A 19,069-nucleotide genomic window follows, 5' to 3' on the forward strand; every position below is an offset into this window, starting at 1 on the left:
ATTAAATTTCAAAGCCTGTCACACCCTATAATCACCCTCTACAAGAATTAAGGGAAAAGTGTTCTGGCTCACGCTTTATATTTCCATGCTCAATCATGATTTGGCAATCCGAATCGAGTTTCTAAATGCAGGAATGGGGGAGGCAGGAGACTAGCCTTGAAATGGGGAGGGTTGCCATGTAGGTCATTCAGCCATCAGCCCTTTCTTAACCTGTCATTGAGCAATTATCTGTCCGCTGAGATGAGCCCTCTCTAGATTTGGCATGCATATTATGCTATAGGTTGTAATATTGTTCCAGTTCTTCCGATAAGTGATACAGAAGTGTGTTTTCGATGGACGATTTATTCCATTGGCCAGATGCAGATCATACGAGAAATCCTTCATAAAATCAACTTATCTTGTGGATTGATCTTTGAATAGGGCATGCCCTACCATGGTCATTGAGGCATAACTCCTACAACAAATCAAGTTTTTCTAGCATTTATTTGCACTCATTTGCTGACCGCTGTGTGGTCACAATTTGTTGTGCATCACACTGCACATATGCTCACAGACAACAAGGAGAGGGAATGTGAAGGATTGGGTGCAGGCAAAGATGGGTAACCAACCACTGTTCCAACTAATAGGATTTCAATGGTACTCCTTGGGTGTAGCTTTATTGGCTAAGCAGTTGTTTTTCTATTAAATACAATTGGCAACCATGGGGGTGCTCAAACTCGTCTTTTTACTTTCCGATTTACATTTTATTAGTGTGATAAACAAAGATTTGGCTCTCTATCTTCATGTGTTAATTTTTATAGCTATATGGAAGTTTTGATTTTTGCCATTCCTTACTTGAAAGTTCTGTAATTTGCATTTTTTTAAAAAAGACTTTCCAATTTACAAATCTTTCAGCAGTTACAGTGGCAATTGCAAATAATTTAAAGTTTGGCAACCCTTCAATTCCAGTGACCATTAGCCTGTTTAATACCATACTTAAGTTAATGCAATGGCTGTTAAGGAGATGAAAAAGGCATACTCATTAAAGTGCACTGACATTCTTCTGGAGTTTAGAACTATAGGTATTGGACTTTGACATATATCAAAAACTTGCTGATGGAATGTGAACAATGGCGGCATGTTTTCCCACGTGACTAGGCAGGGTTCAGCAGCTTGCTGAAGAACAGCCTACACCAGCATTATCATAGAGGAGGAGGAAGACCTTTAGTTTTTGAAGAGGAGCAGATCTATTTAAATTTACCAACTGAGCAAGCAGATCATATTAGACATTCAGATGGAGGCTAAATTGGGGCCATGCACAAGTATCCATATGACCGGATCCCTTAGAGGTGCTCTTGGCTAATCTACGTGTTTGCCAGGTAGCATGTTCAAAGAACGATTAATATTTCCACTGAATTTCCCAGCTGAACCTTCTGCAAGATAATCAAGCAAGTTCTCAGAGCAATGTTACAAAACATGGCTGTCCATCTTCGATTCCCCAAAGACAGGTAGAGTTGACTGCTGTCAAAATTGGTTTTTAAACCCTTCCTTTATTTCCTCTTGTGGTTTCCTCATGTGGTGGGTGCGATTGGTAAAACACACAAGATGATGGACGGAATGTTGCACAATGGCAAAACATTCACCCCCAGTTACAGATCTGGGTTTCATCCATCGTTATTTTGCTCACCAATCCACCCCAGTTCAGACATGGCCATATGCAAATCAGTCTTGACCCTGTGTGATTGGTAACACACGCATATGGATGAACATTCTAAAAGCAAAGTAACAAATTCTTCACAATAGAAAAATGACATACCTTTTAATGTGCAAATTATTTCTGATGCAGATTTATTCATCACCTACTGCTACACATGTGACATATCCTATGGAGTAGCAGCATTACAGCAATCCTGATGGGCTTGCAACATGAACTTGTGTGACATTGAAAACTTAAGTGAAGCTGTGTCTTTGTCTGAAACATGCAATGACCTCTGCATTCATTTACTGCTTCATGCTGTGGATCCTTTTTTGTCAATCGTGTGGCTTGAAAATGCAGAAGTCCTTGTTAAGAATTACCTGCCTTTGCACTACAGGTGGCAGTTCCTACCCCTACACTGTATCCACACAACAATGAAGAGGAAAACAAAAGCAGAGCTGTATAAGAATACCATTGTAAAGATGATTGGGCTGCTCGAAAGTAAATTTCCATGTTTGCATGTGCTGGTGAGGACCTCATGTACTCCCCAGAAAGAATTTGCTGCATCATTGTGTTGTTCTGCCTAATATATAATGTGACAACCAGAAGCAACTTGCAGTTATTGTTGGATGAACCACTGGTCAACGTTAATGAAACTAGTGATAACAAAGTGGAACTATAAATAGAACAAGGTCGTAGGGTACAGAAGGATATACAGACTCCGATGTTTTTCAGCAACTTTTAGTTTGCAAAAATATGTATGCAGTTTGGACTTACCAAACATTCCTATTTTTTTTCTTAGTTTATAATTTTTGCATGGTACAAAAAGAAAAAAACGGTTATGGTACAATCACAACAATAATAAACAGAAAACAATAAACGAACAAGAAAGCACGGTACGAAAAATATTGTCCAATTTGGGCTGGTTACCCACCATAGAATATTAATTTTTAAGACTTTAATTACATAGCCATGAAATCCAACATAGAAAATGAATATCAACAGCAAATGAGTAGGTGCGGGTACCAAAGCCTTCTCACCTGCTTCTCAAACACCCAACGCCAAGTTCGCTGTACCCAGTCAGTGACGGGAGCCCACATTTTGCAGCCCTGGGCTCTTTTCCTTCTCCCTTTGGTCTTAAACCTGGATGAACGCCTCCTCAGCGCCCGACATCGCCATCGCCATCCCAGAGGGCTACAAGATCACCCGGAGGGACCGCACCGCCAACCAGATGGGAGGAGGCATCGCCATCATCCACAGAGACACCATCCGCATCACGACCAACACCGACGACACCCTAACCACCGCCGAACACCTGCACTTCCAGATCCACACCGACCCGAACACCACCCTCAGAGGCACCCTGATCTACCGACCTCCTGGACCACGCACACGATTCAGCGAGGACATCGCCGACTTCATCAGCCCGCATGCCCTCCCCTCCGCCGACTACATCCTCCTGGGGGACCTCAACTTCCACCTGGAGAACAACAGCGACCGCAACACCATCACCCTGCTCGCCAACCTCGGACTCAAGCAGCTGGTGTCCACCCCCACCCACCTCGCCGGACACACACTCGACGCCGTCTTCTCATCCAGCAAAGACATCGCCTTCAGCCACGCAACAGGACTCCACTGGACGGACCACAGCTGCGTCCACTTCACCTTCAAAAGAACGACGATCCACCACCATCAGCAACAGGCTGCCCGAAGAAGCTGGAACAAGATCACAGCCGACTAGCTCACCGCCTCCCTGAGCCAGCACCCTCCTGCCGGCTCAGCGAACCCCAGCCAGGCCGCCGACAACCTCACGAAGTGGATCAGCAACTGCGCGGACGAACTCGCCCCTCTGAGGACCCCGCCCAGCAGACCCGGCAGCAGAAAAACCCCTTGGTTCACCGACGAACTCAAGAGCTCCAAGAAGAACTGCCGAGCCCTCGAGAAAGTATGGAGAAGGGAACCAACTATGGACAACATGACCACCCTCAAGCTCGCCACCCGGAAACACCACCAACTGATCCGCGCCACCAAGAAAAATACTTACAAGGACCGGCTGGACAACAACGCACACAACTGCAAGGAACTCTTCAACATCGTGAAAGAGCTCTCCAACCCCAACGCCGGAAACAACGACATCACCCCGTCGCAAGACCTCTGCAACTCCCTCGCGTCCTACTTCCACAACAAGATCGCGGACATACACAACAGCTTCAGCATCCAACCAACGCACGCCAAAACCGCAGCTACGCCACCCACCACCACCCTCCGCGCCTGGACTCCGATCAGCACCGAAGACACCATCGCACAATGAACTCCGTCCACTCCGGATCTCTGACCGACCCCTGCCCTCACCACATCTTCAACAAGGCCGACACTGTCATCGCACCCCACCTGCGGGACATTATCAACGCCTCCTTCGACACCGCCTCCTTCGACACCGCCACCTTCCCGGAGAGCTGGAAGCACGCAGAACTCAGCGCTCTACTCAAGAAACCTACAGCGGACCCCACCGAACTCAAGAATTACCGTCCCATCTCGCTACTCCCGTTCCCGGCCAAAGTCATCGAAAAGACCGTCAACAAACAGCTGGCCGCCTTCCTCAAGACGAATGGATCCCTCGACCCCTCACAGTCTGGCTTCCGAGCCAACCACAGCACCGAGACCGCCCTCATCGCTGCCACTGATGACATCCGAACCCTGATGGACAACGGAGAAACAGCGGCCCTCATCCTCCTGGACCTCTCCGCGGCATTCGACACTGTCTGCCACCGCACCCTAGTGCAGCGCCTCGGCAACATCGGAATCCAGGAGAAGGCACTGGAATGGATCACCTCCTTCCTAGACGGAAGAACACAGAGAGTCCGCCTACCACCGTACAAATCAGAGGCCACCGAAGTCATCTGCGGCGTCCCTCAAGGATCCTCGTTGAGTCCCACCCTCTTCAACGTCTACATGAGCCCCCTCGCGGCCATCGCACGCCAACACAACCTCAACATAATCTCCTACGCCGACGACACCCAGCTGATCCTCTCCCTGACCAACGACCCCGCCGCCGCCAGAGCCAACCTGCACGAAGGGATGAGAGATGTAGCCGAGTGGATGACGACCAGCCGCCTGAAACTGAACTCAGACAAGACGGAGGTCCTCATCCTGGGCTCCTCGCCCTCCGCCTGGGATGACTCCTGGTGGCCCCCCCCCCTGGGCACCGCACCCAAACCGACGGACCACGCACGCAACCTGGGCTTCATCCTGGACTCCTCCCTCTCCATGACCAGACAAGTCAACGCCGTCTCCTCGTCATGCTTCAACATCCTACGCATGCTACGGAAGATCTTCTGGTGGATCCCCACCGAGACCAGGAAGACTGTCACCCAGGCCCTCGTCACCAGCCGACTGGACTACGGCAACGCCCTCTACGCCGGAACCACCGCCAAGCTCCAGAAGAGACTCCAGCGGATCCAGAACGCCTCAGCCAGACTCATCCTCGACATCCCACGGAACAGCCACATCTCCGGACATCTGAGAGACCTGCACTGGCTCCCCGTCAACAAAAGAATCACCTTCCGTCTCCTCACCCACGCACACAAAGCCCTACACGACCAAGGCCCGAGCTACCTCAACAACCGAGTCAACTTCTACGCTCCCAAGCGCCACCTCAGATCAACCAGCCACGCCCTCGCCGCCGTCCCCCGCATCCGAAGAGCGACAACAGGAGGAAGGTCCTTCTCCTACCTGGCCGCCAAGACCTGGAACTCCCTCCCAACCGACCTGCGCCTGACCCAAGACCACCTCTCCTTCAGGAAGAAGCTCAAGACCTGGCTGTTCGAGCAGTGACGGCACCCCCCCCCCCCCCTCCTAGCGCCTTGAGACCCTATGGGTGAGTAGTGCGCTCTATAAATGTCTTGATTGATTGATTGATATAGACTGAGATTTCTAAATTGTATGTAGCTAGGAATCTAGACCGCCAATTAAAAAAGTTGGGTGAGTCGGAACTGATGGGGAACACAACCTTTACAACGCAACTTTTACAACGCACTACCATTACAACGAAATTTTTACAACGCAAAACCATTACAACGCATGTATTTACAACGCATTTTTCTACAACGCAGGTACCTTTACAACGCATACCATTACAACGTAAGTATTGGTAAGTATATAATTATATTTTTAATTTTATATGTTTGGGTTTTTTTAAGGGGTATTTTTAGGGTTCAGAGTCAGTTTTCAGTTTTTGGGTAAAGTGGTATTTTTAGGGTTCATGGTCAGTTTTCAGTTTTTGGGTAAAGGGGTATTTTTAGGGTTCAGGGTCAGTTTTCAGTTTTTGGGTAAAGGGGTATTTTTAGGGTTTAGGGTCAGTTTTGGGTTTTTGGGTTAAGGGGTATTTTTAGGGTTCAGGGTCAGTTTTCAGTTTTTGGGTAAAAGGGTATTTTTAGGGTTCAGGGTCAGTTTTGGGTTTTTGGGTAAAGGGGTATTTTTAGGGTTCAGGGTCAGTTTGGGGTTTTTTGGGTAAAGGGGTTTTTTAGGGTTCAGGGTCAGTTTTGGGTTTTGGGTAAAGGGGTATTTTTAGGGTTCAGGGTCAGTTTTGGGTTTTTGGGTAAAGGGGTATTTTTAGGGTTCAGGGTCAGTTTTGGGTTTTTTGGGTAAAGGGGTATTTTTAGGGTTCAGGGTCAGTTTTGGGTTTTTGGGTAAAGGGGTATTTTTAGGGTTCAGGGTCAGTTTTGGGTTTTTGGGTAAAGGGGTATTTTTAGGGTTCAGGGTCAGTTTTGGGTTTTTGGGTAAAGGGGTATTTTTAGGGTTCAGGGTCAGTTTTCAGTTTTTGGGTAAAAGGGTATTTTTAGGGTTCAAGGTCAGTTTTCAGTTTTTGGGTAAAGGGGTATTTTTAGGGTTCAGGGTCAGTTTTTGTGTTTTTGGGTTAAGGGGTATTTTTAGGGTTCAGGGTCAGTTTTCAGTTTGTGGGTAAAAGGGTATTTTTAGGGTTCAGGGTCAGTTTTCAGTTTTTGGGTAAAGGGGTATTTTTAGGGTTCAGGGTAAGTTTTGGGTTTTTGGGTTAAGGGGTATTTTTAGGGTTCAGGGTCAGTTTTGGGTTTTTGGGTAAAGGGGTATTTTTAGGGTTCAGGGTCAGTTTTGGGTTTTTGGGATACAGGGGTATTTTTAGGGTTCAGGGTCAGTTTGGGGTTTTTGGGATACAGGGGTACAGGGTAAAAAAATAAAAATTTAAATTAAATCAATTAAATTAAATTAAATTAAATAACATTAAATTAAATTAAAATAGATTATTTTTGATTATTTTAAATTAAAAAAATTAATATATACTTACCAATACTTACGTTGTAATGGTATGCGTTGTAAAGGTACCTGCGTTGTAAATACATGCATTGTAAATACATGCGTTGTAATAGTTTTTGCGTGGTAAAAATTTCGTTGTAATGGTATGCGTTGTAAAAGTATGAGTTGTAACGTCATACATCCGATCCATTTACTAGGGATACATGATTGGACGCCGGCCATGGCAATGAACAGCATAACAGTCATAGAGCTCAGCTTTGTATTGCCCTCCCTATCAAATCCCATGCCCAAATTACTGATTCTGCGGTATCCGTGTCCCAAGTATCATAAGTAAAATATTTTCAATCTCTTGCAAAAAAATCCCCAATCTAGGACAGGAGAAGAACATATGGCCTGAGTCTGCAGCTTGTAATCCGCATCTATTGCATTTCTCCCCCTTCGGTGCCCCCCATTTAGCAATTTTCCCTGGGGTATCATATAAATCAAACAGAGACATAAAATGCTGACTCCTGACCTTGCCAGTAATAAGAATCTGATTCGCCAAGTCCAAAGATTCTTCTATGCTTATACCGACGAGCCCAAGTTTATTCTCCCATTTAGCATTCCATATATCAATGTCATCGGAAATGTTTCCAGTATCTGTCGATATACCTGCCCAATTGAATTTTTTTTCCTCACTTTTTCAATCAGGGCAATTCTAGCCAACTGTGTCTCTGCCCCTAACCCAAGCCGACCCAAAAAGCTACGAATTTGAAGGTATTTAAAGAAATTTGCATTAATAGGCCAAACTTCTCCTGCAGATTTGAGAAGGTCAAAAATTGATCTCCGGCAAACAGATCACCCAAATATCTGAGATTCTTCAAGCCCCATCTAAATGCAACTTGATCCCGAAATATAATAGGAAGCAAGACAGAAGCAGTAAAAGGGATATAAGCATGAAGGTTTGGAATGTTTAACTTTCGCTTAATCTGCTTCCAACCTTGATGTGCAGCCTTAAGTATCTTAATTTTTTTTTTTTTTATAATAACTAGGCTCAAGTATCTTTACCAAACAGCTATTGGCCTCTTCCCCCATCTAATCTTTCCAACGTTTTGTTTACTTTATCCATCACTGGTGTGATGTTCAGCTCGGGGATCTGATCCACTTCTGGTGTAATTTTAATACCCAAATAAGTTGCTGAAGTAGCTATTGGTTGGTTTGCCGGAAACTTGGTATGTGAATGAAGCAGCTGCGTTTTATCCATATTTAATTTATAGCCAGAAAATCTACCAAATTGTTCACCCAGAGTTCTTATAGCAGGGAGAGCCGAGGTGATGTCACTAGTGAAAACCACGATATCATCGGCATACGCCAATGCTCTATATTCAGTGGCTTGGGTTCTCACTGGTTCAATATTATTAACACTCAAATTGAGTTTATTAAGAAATAAATCGATATACAGTGCGAACAGTAGGGGGTAGCATGGGCACCCATGCCGCGTACCTCTACTAATGCTGAATGAACTTGCCTCCTGCCCAGAGATAGGTATGACGGCCACTGGGCTAATGTATAAAGCCTTTACTGCTTGGATAAATTCCGAGCAGAAGCTCTTCCAGTGCATAACATCCCACAGGAACCGCCAGGAGACCCTGTCGAATGCCTTCTCGGCATCCAACAGGATGAGTGCCAGCGGGGATTCCGTTGCCTGAGCCCAATCTAAAAGTGCTATTACACTTCTAACATGATCAACCGTGTCCCTTCCGGGGATGAACCATGTTGATAAACTGAAACTAAAGAAGTAATAATCTTCCCTAACCGACAAGCCATAATTTTTTTAAAGATTTTGCTATCGCAATTGATCAGAGAAATGGGTCGGTATGAAGAAGTGTGCAGCTCAGGTTTATCTTTTTTTTAAAAGATAATAATGATGGTTTTTCGCCAAGAGCCTGGAACTGAACCCCGTTGAGCAGAATTAAATAATATCATTAGTTCTGGTCAAAGCACCTGCCGAAACGTCTTAAAAAATTCTAGGGGGATACCATCGGGGCCTACCGCTTTGCCACTAGCAAGAGACACAATGGTTCCCTCTACTTCTTCCCAGGTGATACGTGTGGCCAATTTCCGTTCTGACCATATGTGACCTTATTTGTCCCTATTTCTGAGCTAAATTCCTGCATCATGTTGCTTCCGGCAAATGACCTCTCCCTCTGTATATAGTTGATGATAGTATCTTCTAAACACTCCTAAAACTTCTTCCGGAGTATCTTAAATCTGGTCAGCATGATCCTTAATTCTGTAAATTTGATTGGCTGGTTCCCTTTGCTGTAATCTCTTTGCTAATATACTACCAGTATTTTCCCCCATTTCATAAACTAGAGCCGTATAAAGGGCAGATATAGCAGCTACCTTCTCGGCAAAGTATTGATGGATTTTCATTTTAAGATAGCGATTGCTTTGAGTTTCATCATCATTTAGACACCTTATTATTTTGCCCATGAGTTCTATTTCTAATACTCTTAGTTGTTCAATCCAACCATTAATTTCTCCCAGCATTTTCTGCTGGTTAGATAAAGAGTAACTGAGGGTCTCCCCTGGACCCCGGCCTTAAAGGTGTCCCATACAATAGCATCAGGAGCTGAGCTTCTATTGATTCTAAACAATTCTTGAATCCAGTTTCCCATATGCGTACAATATGCCGGATCCAGTAATATTTCTCTTTCAAAAGTCCACTGCTTTGGTTGTTTCTTAGGGCTAACTGGTACTTCTAAAATTAACGGGTTATGATCAGAGATAACTCGAGGTGTAATCTTTATCTTAGCTTTCTCAGCTTTTTCCAGTGAAACTAAGGAAAATCAAGACACACAAATTTTGTATGGAGAGCTGAGTAAAAAGTAGCTCCAGGATCATCTCTTCTGGGCCAATACCACACAACCACCAGCCCGAACTACTTAACTAACCCTTGCATAGCTTTGAAAACGTTAGCTTTTTTTCACGTGTATGGAAGACTACTCGTGATGTCGAAACAGCTATCAAGATGTAAGTTAAAATCACCACAAAAAATTAAGGGATGAGGCCATGATACTAATTCAACACTCAAATAATGCAAGACTTCTGAGTCATCTAGATTAGAGCAATAGATGGAGCAGATTGACAAAGCAGAGCCATTAACCAAAATTTCAACAATAGCCCACCGCCCCAAACTATCTTCATTTGCATGTTTACAGACAACTAAACCATGTTTTGCCAAAATGGCTACCCCTCTAGTCGTGGTTCTTTGTCTAGTTCCAGGAAGCACATCCAAACCCAAATCCCTCAGCCACCCCAAATTATTCCAGGGGATATGGGTTTCTTGGAAACAAAGCAAGTCGATCTGCATAGACTGTAAGATTTCAATCAATCAATCAATCAATCAATCATGACACTTGTATAGCGCGCTACTCACCCGGAAGGGTCTCAAGGCGCTGGGGTGGGGAGGAGTACGTTACTGCTCGAAGAGCCAGCTCTTGAGTTGCTTCCTGAAGGAGAGATGGTCCTGGGTTAGCCGGAGGTGGATGGGGAGGGAGTTCTATGTCTTGGCTGCCAGGTAGGAGAAGGATCTTCCACCGGCGGTGGCTGTGCGGATGCGTGGAACGGCGGCGAGGGCAAGGCTGGTCGACCGTAGCTGGCAGGTGGGCGTGTGGAAGGTCAGGCGGTTGTTGAGGTACTTGGGGCCCAGGTCGTGGAGAGCCTTGTGTGCTTGGGTGAGGAGTCTGAACGTGATCCTCTTGCTGACGGGGAGCCAGTGCAGGTCTCTCAGGTGGTCACCCCTCTTTTCTTCCTATCATTCAGACCACATATATTCCATGAACAGATATGTAATTTACCAATCATCATTGTGGCTGAAAGAAATCAACTCGGGTCGAACCAGCCCATACCAAAAGCTAAGTACCTTGAACATGAAAAAAATGTGTATTCTCGCAACTTGCAGAATGCTGTGCGCAGAGTCACAATGACCTGTTCAGACTTTGCAATAAGAATCGGGGAAGCTGAAAACAGAATATCAGTATTGGAAGATGAACTGGCACAACAGAAGGCCATTACTGAATCCTTGAAGGTTCAGAAAGATGATACATCCTGGAAGTTGACTGAATTGGACAGCAGATCTAGAAGGAACAATTTGCGGATTTTGGGAGTACCTGAAGGACTGGAGGGAAATGATATTCGGCAGTTCGTAGTTGAACTTTTTGCAGAGGCCCTTCAAGAGCTGCAGCATTGGGACTGGAAAGTTGAGCTACAGAGAGCTCATAGGTTCCTATTCAATCAATCAAGGAAACTGGGGGGGGGGTCAATTAAACGAGCCAGAGCAATCATGATTTGTCTTAACAATTTTTTGGTACGGGAAGCAATATATGATTTGACATGGAAGAGAGCGGGCAAGGGATGTGAATTCTTTGTCCGTCCTGATTTCTGCCAGGTTACGGTCCAAAAGAGATAGCTTCTTTGGCAAATGATCCCTTTATTTGAGGCGAAGGTGGCTCAGGCATTTTTACTTATTCCAGCCAAATTGAAAATTATACATGGGGGTCTGAAATCCTAGTTAAGGATTTTTTGAGTGTGATTTGAGATAGACAAGATACTCTGTCTTTATGCTTGTTTGATGTCTGCATTGCCTTCCCTATTTTATAGCGTTAAATGCAGATATTCGTTTTTTCTTTTTCCTGACTGCATCATTGTTTTGGTCACTTCGGGGGGGGGGGGGTCCATTATCCACTGTCCATCACAGAGGACCAAGGTCCTTAAGCCTCATGAGGGAGGGGGGAAGGGGAGGAGTTTGGTAGGGTGGGTTTGGGGGTGGGTGGACTTACCAAATATTTCTGTGTAAATATGATATAAAGATTCTAAACAACATGTGGTGGACAAAAAATGTTGCTACTTTTTATCTATCTCCAGACATCAGGGCTGGTGGGTTCAGGTACACAACAACTCAGAGTTGGCTGTAATGAGAACTCATCAGCATGCATCTTACTGGCCATGCCATGCATGCACAACCAGAGCATTGGTTTGGCAGCATCCTACTATCAAAGCTTGCATAGAATCAGAAGGCCACCTATTGGTTTCCAGTGGACGTATATTTACTCTAGTCTTGACTATTCAGTCATTTTTGTTGTTACTCCTTGTGTTACCCATCTATTGCTCACCAGTTTAAGAATGTGAAGCAAAACTTCGGTTTAATTGGCATCGCATCTCTGCATACAGTTGTGCATTGCTTAGGAGCAGTACCTCATTATGTGACACTGCCTGTACATGGGTATTGTCACATGAGTTGCTTCTATGTCATTGAATGTCGGTTCAATCTAATCACATTAAGTTAATTGTGCTTAAATTAGAACCACAAAACAAAAAACAAGAAAAGATAAACAGCATTTTATAGTTGCACATAAAAAGCTGCCATTTCTAATCAAAGGAACTTATGGTGGGCAAATCTAAAGTAACTGCAAAATAAAGTAAAGCGCATTAGCATTTGAGTTGAGCTAGAATCATAAAGACTTAAAAGCTGGTATCCTAAAAGACCGATTGTGAAAAATTGTTGCAAATTGCGCACTGGCTTTTTCTAACCACTCGGTAGTTATGCAATGCCCCCTATGTTTTAATAGGTCACAATCTAAAATCTCCAGTTGCCGGTGGTTGCGGAAGGACCCGCATAGTGAATATTAGTTAGGCAGGTCACTATGTGTGACCTCCAGGGTTTGGCTGTAAACAGAGGGATGGTGGCCCGCAAGGAGCAGCAGACCAGCATCCCTGTGTTTGCATTCACAAATGTTGATATTTTTTTTAAGTGGGCCATTTCCCTGAATAGAATCTGTGCTACATTTAAAAGAAAATGTTTTTTATTTCAAATGACATCAGAGAAAGCAGGCAGTGGTCCTCTCGTCCCTACCCCTAAATGTACCTGTCCCAAATCATAGATCAGTTTGCAAATCATGCAAAACAGTTACCATTTCCTTTGAGGTGTTGGTAACGGATCAATGGACTCATTAACCAATAATACATATAATTGCAAATTACAATTAGGAGTTATTGTTTGTACAAGGAAGCATACTAAATACGTTTCTGTTTTCTTTTTAAGGGGCCAGCTGAGACAAGATTCTAACAAAAATGGTTAAAACAATGCTGGTGCCTATCTCAGGAATGGCAGGCGAGACAATGCACAGAGAGGTCCACACTTTCAAAATGTAATAGCAGAGGGGCAACAGTATCTCCAATATTGACATAAGATAATATCATTTAGAGTCTGTATCTCAAAGATGTAAAAAACTTTCTTTTAGGGCTGACATGGAAATATCCACCTTATTGATCTTTTGCAATATGTGGGTCTCAATATGAAATAGCAGCGGGACGATTCACTTTTTCTTTCATCAAGTTTGAAAGAAAAGAATGCTGGCGGGTAACAAAAACCATGACGCGACGGGCGCGCCTCCACATCGATTGGACCCAGAGTCTCATAGTGACCCGGAAGTGATTGAATCACTTCCGGGTCACTGTGGAACGAAGGCCAGGCCGGTTAGATCCAGCCTGACCAGTGAGGGGTTAAAAGGCCAGGGAGCACGGGAGTCTGCCTCTTTGACTCCGCGCTCCATGGCCTGCCCCTCCAGCCTCTAGGATGCTGTAATTCTTTTTTCTGATGTTGTTCCTGTTGCAGGTCATAGTGGACAAAGAGGCTCAAGGACAGGATCGCGTGGCTTGTTTTTTCCTTTTGGCCCTCTGCAGGTTCGATTGAGGAGAACGTGCAGTGGTGGACAAGCAAGAGGAAGGCAGCCAGGATGGTCGGGGCGAACTTTCTTCACAGCGGGGCGGCGTGGGTGCGCTCCAGGGAACAGCGCGACTTTAGGACGGTCTCTCCATGGGCAGGGCAGCGTTTGGAGCACGCCTGAAACAGCGCTAATGGTGTAGACATCAACAACAGGAGGACGGCGTTTCGAGCGCAAAAGTTAAGTGGGGAGCAGAACAGCTGTGGGGACTTGGGGCAGTAGTGAGCTCTAGTGGTGCAATCGGCTAAAAAAGCAGTTTTAGGACGCAGCATCTTTTGTTCTTAGTCCAGCCGTCATGGCCGGCTGGACATTCCGCCTTTAGAAAACACTTGCGACTTATCAGTGTTTTGTAATTAACTTGTGGCGCGTGGGAATCAGCATGATTTTCATGCAAGAGGACATAGTGGCGAGCTCAACTAGTTCGAGTTAATATTTTCTGAATTGCAGAGCATTTATTTTTTAAAGTTGTTTGTTTTCCTCGTGCAGCTGTTTGGGTTGCTTGTTTGTCAGCTGTTTACTTTTCTACCTGCTGGTTGTTCGTTGGACGTGCTCTTGCTCTTGTGCTCGTCCTGTGTGGTGCGTGCTGCCCCGGCTGTGTGTACTGTGCATGTTGCTGTGCTTGTGTGTGTGAAACAGGAGAGCAAGGAATGCTGACACGTTTGGGTTGTGAGTGCAGTGCAGCCTGGCAGACCAGCTGCTGGAGCCTGGAGTGCACGGGGTTGAACACAAAATTAATAGGTGGGAGGAGGGCGCGGGGTGGAGGTGCGTGGGGGGCACACCCTGGGAAGCCTATCCAGAGGGCGAACACTACAGAAGTTGTGCAACATTTTACAAAAAGTGCAAGAGTATTGCTTTTAAAATCACACTTACTCTCTGGTTTCCAGTAGTAACAGCTCTGCACCGTATTCGCATTCAGCTTCCACCCACTCTGATCTTCCTGTATCTGCTCTGTGTGTAGAGGTCGGTCCGTTTTGACTGCGCGCGCACACGCTAAAATACTGTTGGAAACTTGGCGGCCTGTCAGAAATCTTATCATTTGATAATTCTCGGGTATGTGTGGGTATGCCGGGGGCTACTTTGTTTGCTCTGAGACGCTCAAATTAGTCGGAAACTTGCTCGACCTGTAACAGTCACGCATCCCGCCATCTTGCGGGAAATGTTGGTGCTCTCTGCCCAAACATCATCTCTTTCAAAGTCTTCTCCGAGTTGTAGTGAGCCCGAATCCATTGCCTGGAATTTTCCGGTGGTGGGAGTCCGGTTTCAGAGGCCCCTAATGAGCCCTGCTGAGATGGCCGTTCTGCGGGGGTTCGCGTCAGGCCCCGGACTGGCGGGTGGCGGGCTCGTCGTTACCACCGCACCCGCACATAATGAGCGGCATCACTAGCTGATGGAGTGCATTTGCCCTGGCTCTACCTTGAAAGGCATGTCATTTGCATACTACTTCAGATCTCACCTTTAATGGATTCCTCCATGAATAAAACAAAAAGCCACTTTGTCTAAAAATGAAAGGCCTCTGTTTTTCCAATGCACATTCTATGAGACACCTCTCCCACCCGAGCAAGTGTGCAGCCAACAAGAAAGCCTGGTCTTTGTTTTTACAGACGGCGCCCAGCCCTCCCCAGGGTTTATAAGTGAGCAGCCAAGTCGGAGGAGGCATGTAAGGGTCGCTGTAAAATGGAGGTTACAAATCACGGCCTCCCTGCCCTATCCCATTGAGGGTTTGTTGCATACATGCACAACAAGTGTCTGTGGTGCGCCACAAAGTGCGGTACACGCGCTTTAAATGGGCGGCCGCAGGACTACCACAGGGAGACTTCCACATGACAGTTCTTTCTGAAGGCAAAATGTTTGAATTTGGAATTAGAGCTCATATTCGTGGGTCATAACCCCGTGAATGTCCAGTGACGCAGCAAGGGTGCCCTAGGTCCCACTGCAGGCCAGGCTGATAGGCCCATCCTGCCCCTGGGAAGGTAAAGAAGGCCATAATTGGAGTGCAGTGGGCTCTCCCCTGTACTCCTGCACCTATGCACCTGCTATTTTGATGAGAGCTACCCCCTCAGCACTAGGGTAGTCAACGTGGCTGCAAGAAGGGTCCCTGCGCATCCTGCAGACACCACATGTGCGCGCTGGTTGAGTCGGCCAGACGTTCGACTTTAATTTTGTGCCACAGTGGCCCTGACTCACAGAGGCCTCTTTTTTGCAATCTATCGGCAATTTATCGGCATGGTTACGCAGAACACATCTCATCTTACATTGCTCTGGTACTTGGGCCCATTGTGTGTTTAGTAAACATCAGAGAACAGCTGAAGGTTTATCGCACATCCTTCATTGCCCTATGGACCCGCTCTCTGTACCAAAGACCCACTCAGTGTCCCTCTAGGGTGACTTTCTGGAGAGGCTATCATTAGACAGAAGTGTGGTTTAGTGTCAGGCAAATACCAGGTTAAATAGTCAGGGTGAGGGCTTATGCCTGTATTACAATTACACTAAGAAACACCGTGTTAAAGAAAATTAAGGGCATCTGCATTTAATATGAAGAAAAAGTATGCAGTGCTTGCCACAGTGTAGTAGGAGTTTGTCTTTGTTTATCGGGTGTCAGGCTGTGGAAAAGTAAATTTTGCCATGTTCTGTGTCCCTACGCTTCATCCATCATATGTTATGTGTGCATGACCAATATGCATATGTTATTCCCCATGTCCGATTAATGACGCAATTATAGTTGTGTCCACCTCTGGTATGTCATTTTCCAGTTCTCGTGAATACTACGAATATCAGGCCTATGTAAAGTAATGTTGCCACGTTTCCCAGTGTGCACGTTATTCCGTTATAAAGTCCCCGTTTCCAGGCCTCAAAAGGGCCCGGACCACAGATTCAGCTCCTGTCTCCTGAAAGCCTCGCTGAGGAGCGATACAGCCCCCACCTGTATCCTCGACCCTTCACTTACTTCCTGCCTCGCAGTGCCCGGTGTAGCTTGGCTCTGCCTCTGAGTCTGCCAAAAGTATGTTATAGTTCCAGCTATCAGTTCAGTCCTCCTCTCTGCATTCCTAAGCTACTGAACTGCATCAATAGTTTCCGTCATTGTCTAGCCTTCTCGTCTCCACGTTAGAGAAATACTGTATTTAATGGTCATTTAGTATTCTTCATCACGCACTACATGTAGAATAATGCATGGTCCAGTCTTAGAGTCAAGTTAGCTTTTCCCCTCATGACTTCTAGTTTATATCAACATGTTCCCTAAACATCAGATACCAGATAGGGTTTAGGTACATGTCGCTCCGACCCTCCAGACTCTAGTCTCTGCTCCTAGCACAGAGTTCATAGCCCCCAGCTTCTCCTAGTAACACGTCATTGCCAGTTTTCGCGCACCATTAGGTTAGAGGTCCCGGCTCCTTAGGTAGCCCCCTCCAAAGTTTCCGCCCATTCATGACATATTCTGTTACGTTTGCACCACATGTCTATGTATACGCCCAGTTACACCTACTTTTACTGTTATCTCTCGCGACTGCTACGCGTCACGCCTTCTGCTCCACCCACTGCTACGCCTACTGCAATGTAATGCTATGTGTTTTGCGCTATGTATATATGCCTGTGTTTTGTTATTGAATGTTAGCGCGCTCATCCCAGACCAAGCCCCAGCAGCTGCTGGGCCTCTCTTCCCCTGTTGGGCCCCAGTTGTCCTGCTGGGCCCTGTCACTCTGTTCCTATGCAGGTTGTCCTGATCCTGTCCTTATGCTGTAATAAACCTGCAGAAACTCCTACTACCTCGAATCTTGACTCTTATTTTATTGAGCTATTTGTTATGCTATAAGCCTAGTCAAAAATAGGGTATTATTTATTTATTTACCACATAATGGCGCCCGAACAGGGACTTGCCCTTTCCCCACGCGTCGGTGAAGCCACGCCGACCCCCTGACCCTCTGCAGTCGTGACGGAACTCTTCTGCGCAGTGGCAGATATTTCTGCTCAAGTATCCCTCAGGCCCACGGAGGAGACGGAGGAGGCGGTCCAGCATCCGAACGAGACGGTGGAGGAACGCGGCGAGTCCCGACCAGAGCCCAAGCCGAGAGTCCAAGGTCCGAGGTATCCGGAGGCCCACCCGTAACTGAAGTCCGAAGTCCGTCGTCGTAGCAGTCCAGTCCCGTCCGAGGCCTTCCGTTCCGTGCTGCCCGGTGAGTACCATTGCTGGGGTAGTATCTAGACAGGACCAATTTAAATTGACTCCTGGTCCGTGGGTTGGTGGTGCCCAGACTCACAAACGAAGTGTTCACCTAGGTGGATACGGGTCCTGATGTGTCCCTTTATGGGACCGGTATGTTCCGTACTGTTACAGCAGTGCATCCAGTAATTCTAGTCTGTTCTGTTCTCGAGAAAATCTGTTCTATTTCTGTTCTCAGTATTCCAGGTAATATTCTGTTCGAACTGTTATTTATAAATGTTCTTCATGTATTTTACTGTTGTGGTATGAGTGCGATGTGATTTCGTGTTTTTATTGTGTATTGTATTTTGTCCAGATTATAGTTCAGTCATGCCTATATTTTCCAAGTTACGTCAGTTAAAAACTAGAAAGGGTCTGTTAGAGGAAGCAGTTCCTGTCCCGCCAAGGGACAGTCCAGGTCACTTTATGTATCAGAAACATGGCATAAGCGCCATATTGTATCTAGAGTTATGGGTAGAGTATACCAAACAGTTAGAAGAAAAGTATAGATGGCCCGTATCGGGTACATGGGATGCCGAATGTATCATGCGAGTAGAAGAAGCATTATGGAAAAAGAAAGCCAGACAGTCACAGAAAGATGCCATCGAGCTATGGCGTAAGGAAGCACATAGAAGAACGGAAAAGGAAGTCAGAAAGTCAGAGTTAAGTAGAGAATCCCAAGAACGAGCCCAAGAAAGAGAGTTAATCGAGATAGGTGAACAAGTCAAAACCGAACAGTCAGACAGACAGAGGCATGCCCTCATTAGGGGTATGTATCCTCTTCTTGCCGAGGGCTTGCCAAAAGCGACCCCAGAGGCATCCAGTAATTTCCCGCCACCATTAGTTCCGACCAAACTACGTCACAAACCGACCGCAGCTGATATTTTTATTTCGTCCTATCTGGACGACACAGTCCCCGAATATGCAAATCCTGTTCGCGCTCCGCTAGTCCCTGTAAATCAGGCACTTCCCGCTCCTCCAGACACCGGAGTACCTGATACGGTACCCCCGGTCCAGCCTACAGTTCCATTTCCCACTCTGCCAGGACGAAGAATGTCAGTTGACGATTCTAGTCTAGGGGCCGCAGGGGGAGGTCTTCCTCAAACCCCGCCGCCACACAAACGTTTATCAGCACTCGAATTA

This window comes from Lissotriton helveticus, chromosome 1_1, assembly GCF_964261635.1.
Source record: "Lissotriton helveticus chromosome 1_1, aLisHel1.1, whole genome shotgun sequence".
NCBI classification, from domain to species: Eukaryota; Metazoa; Chordata; class Amphibia; order Caudata; family Salamandridae; genus Lissotriton; species Lissotriton helveticus.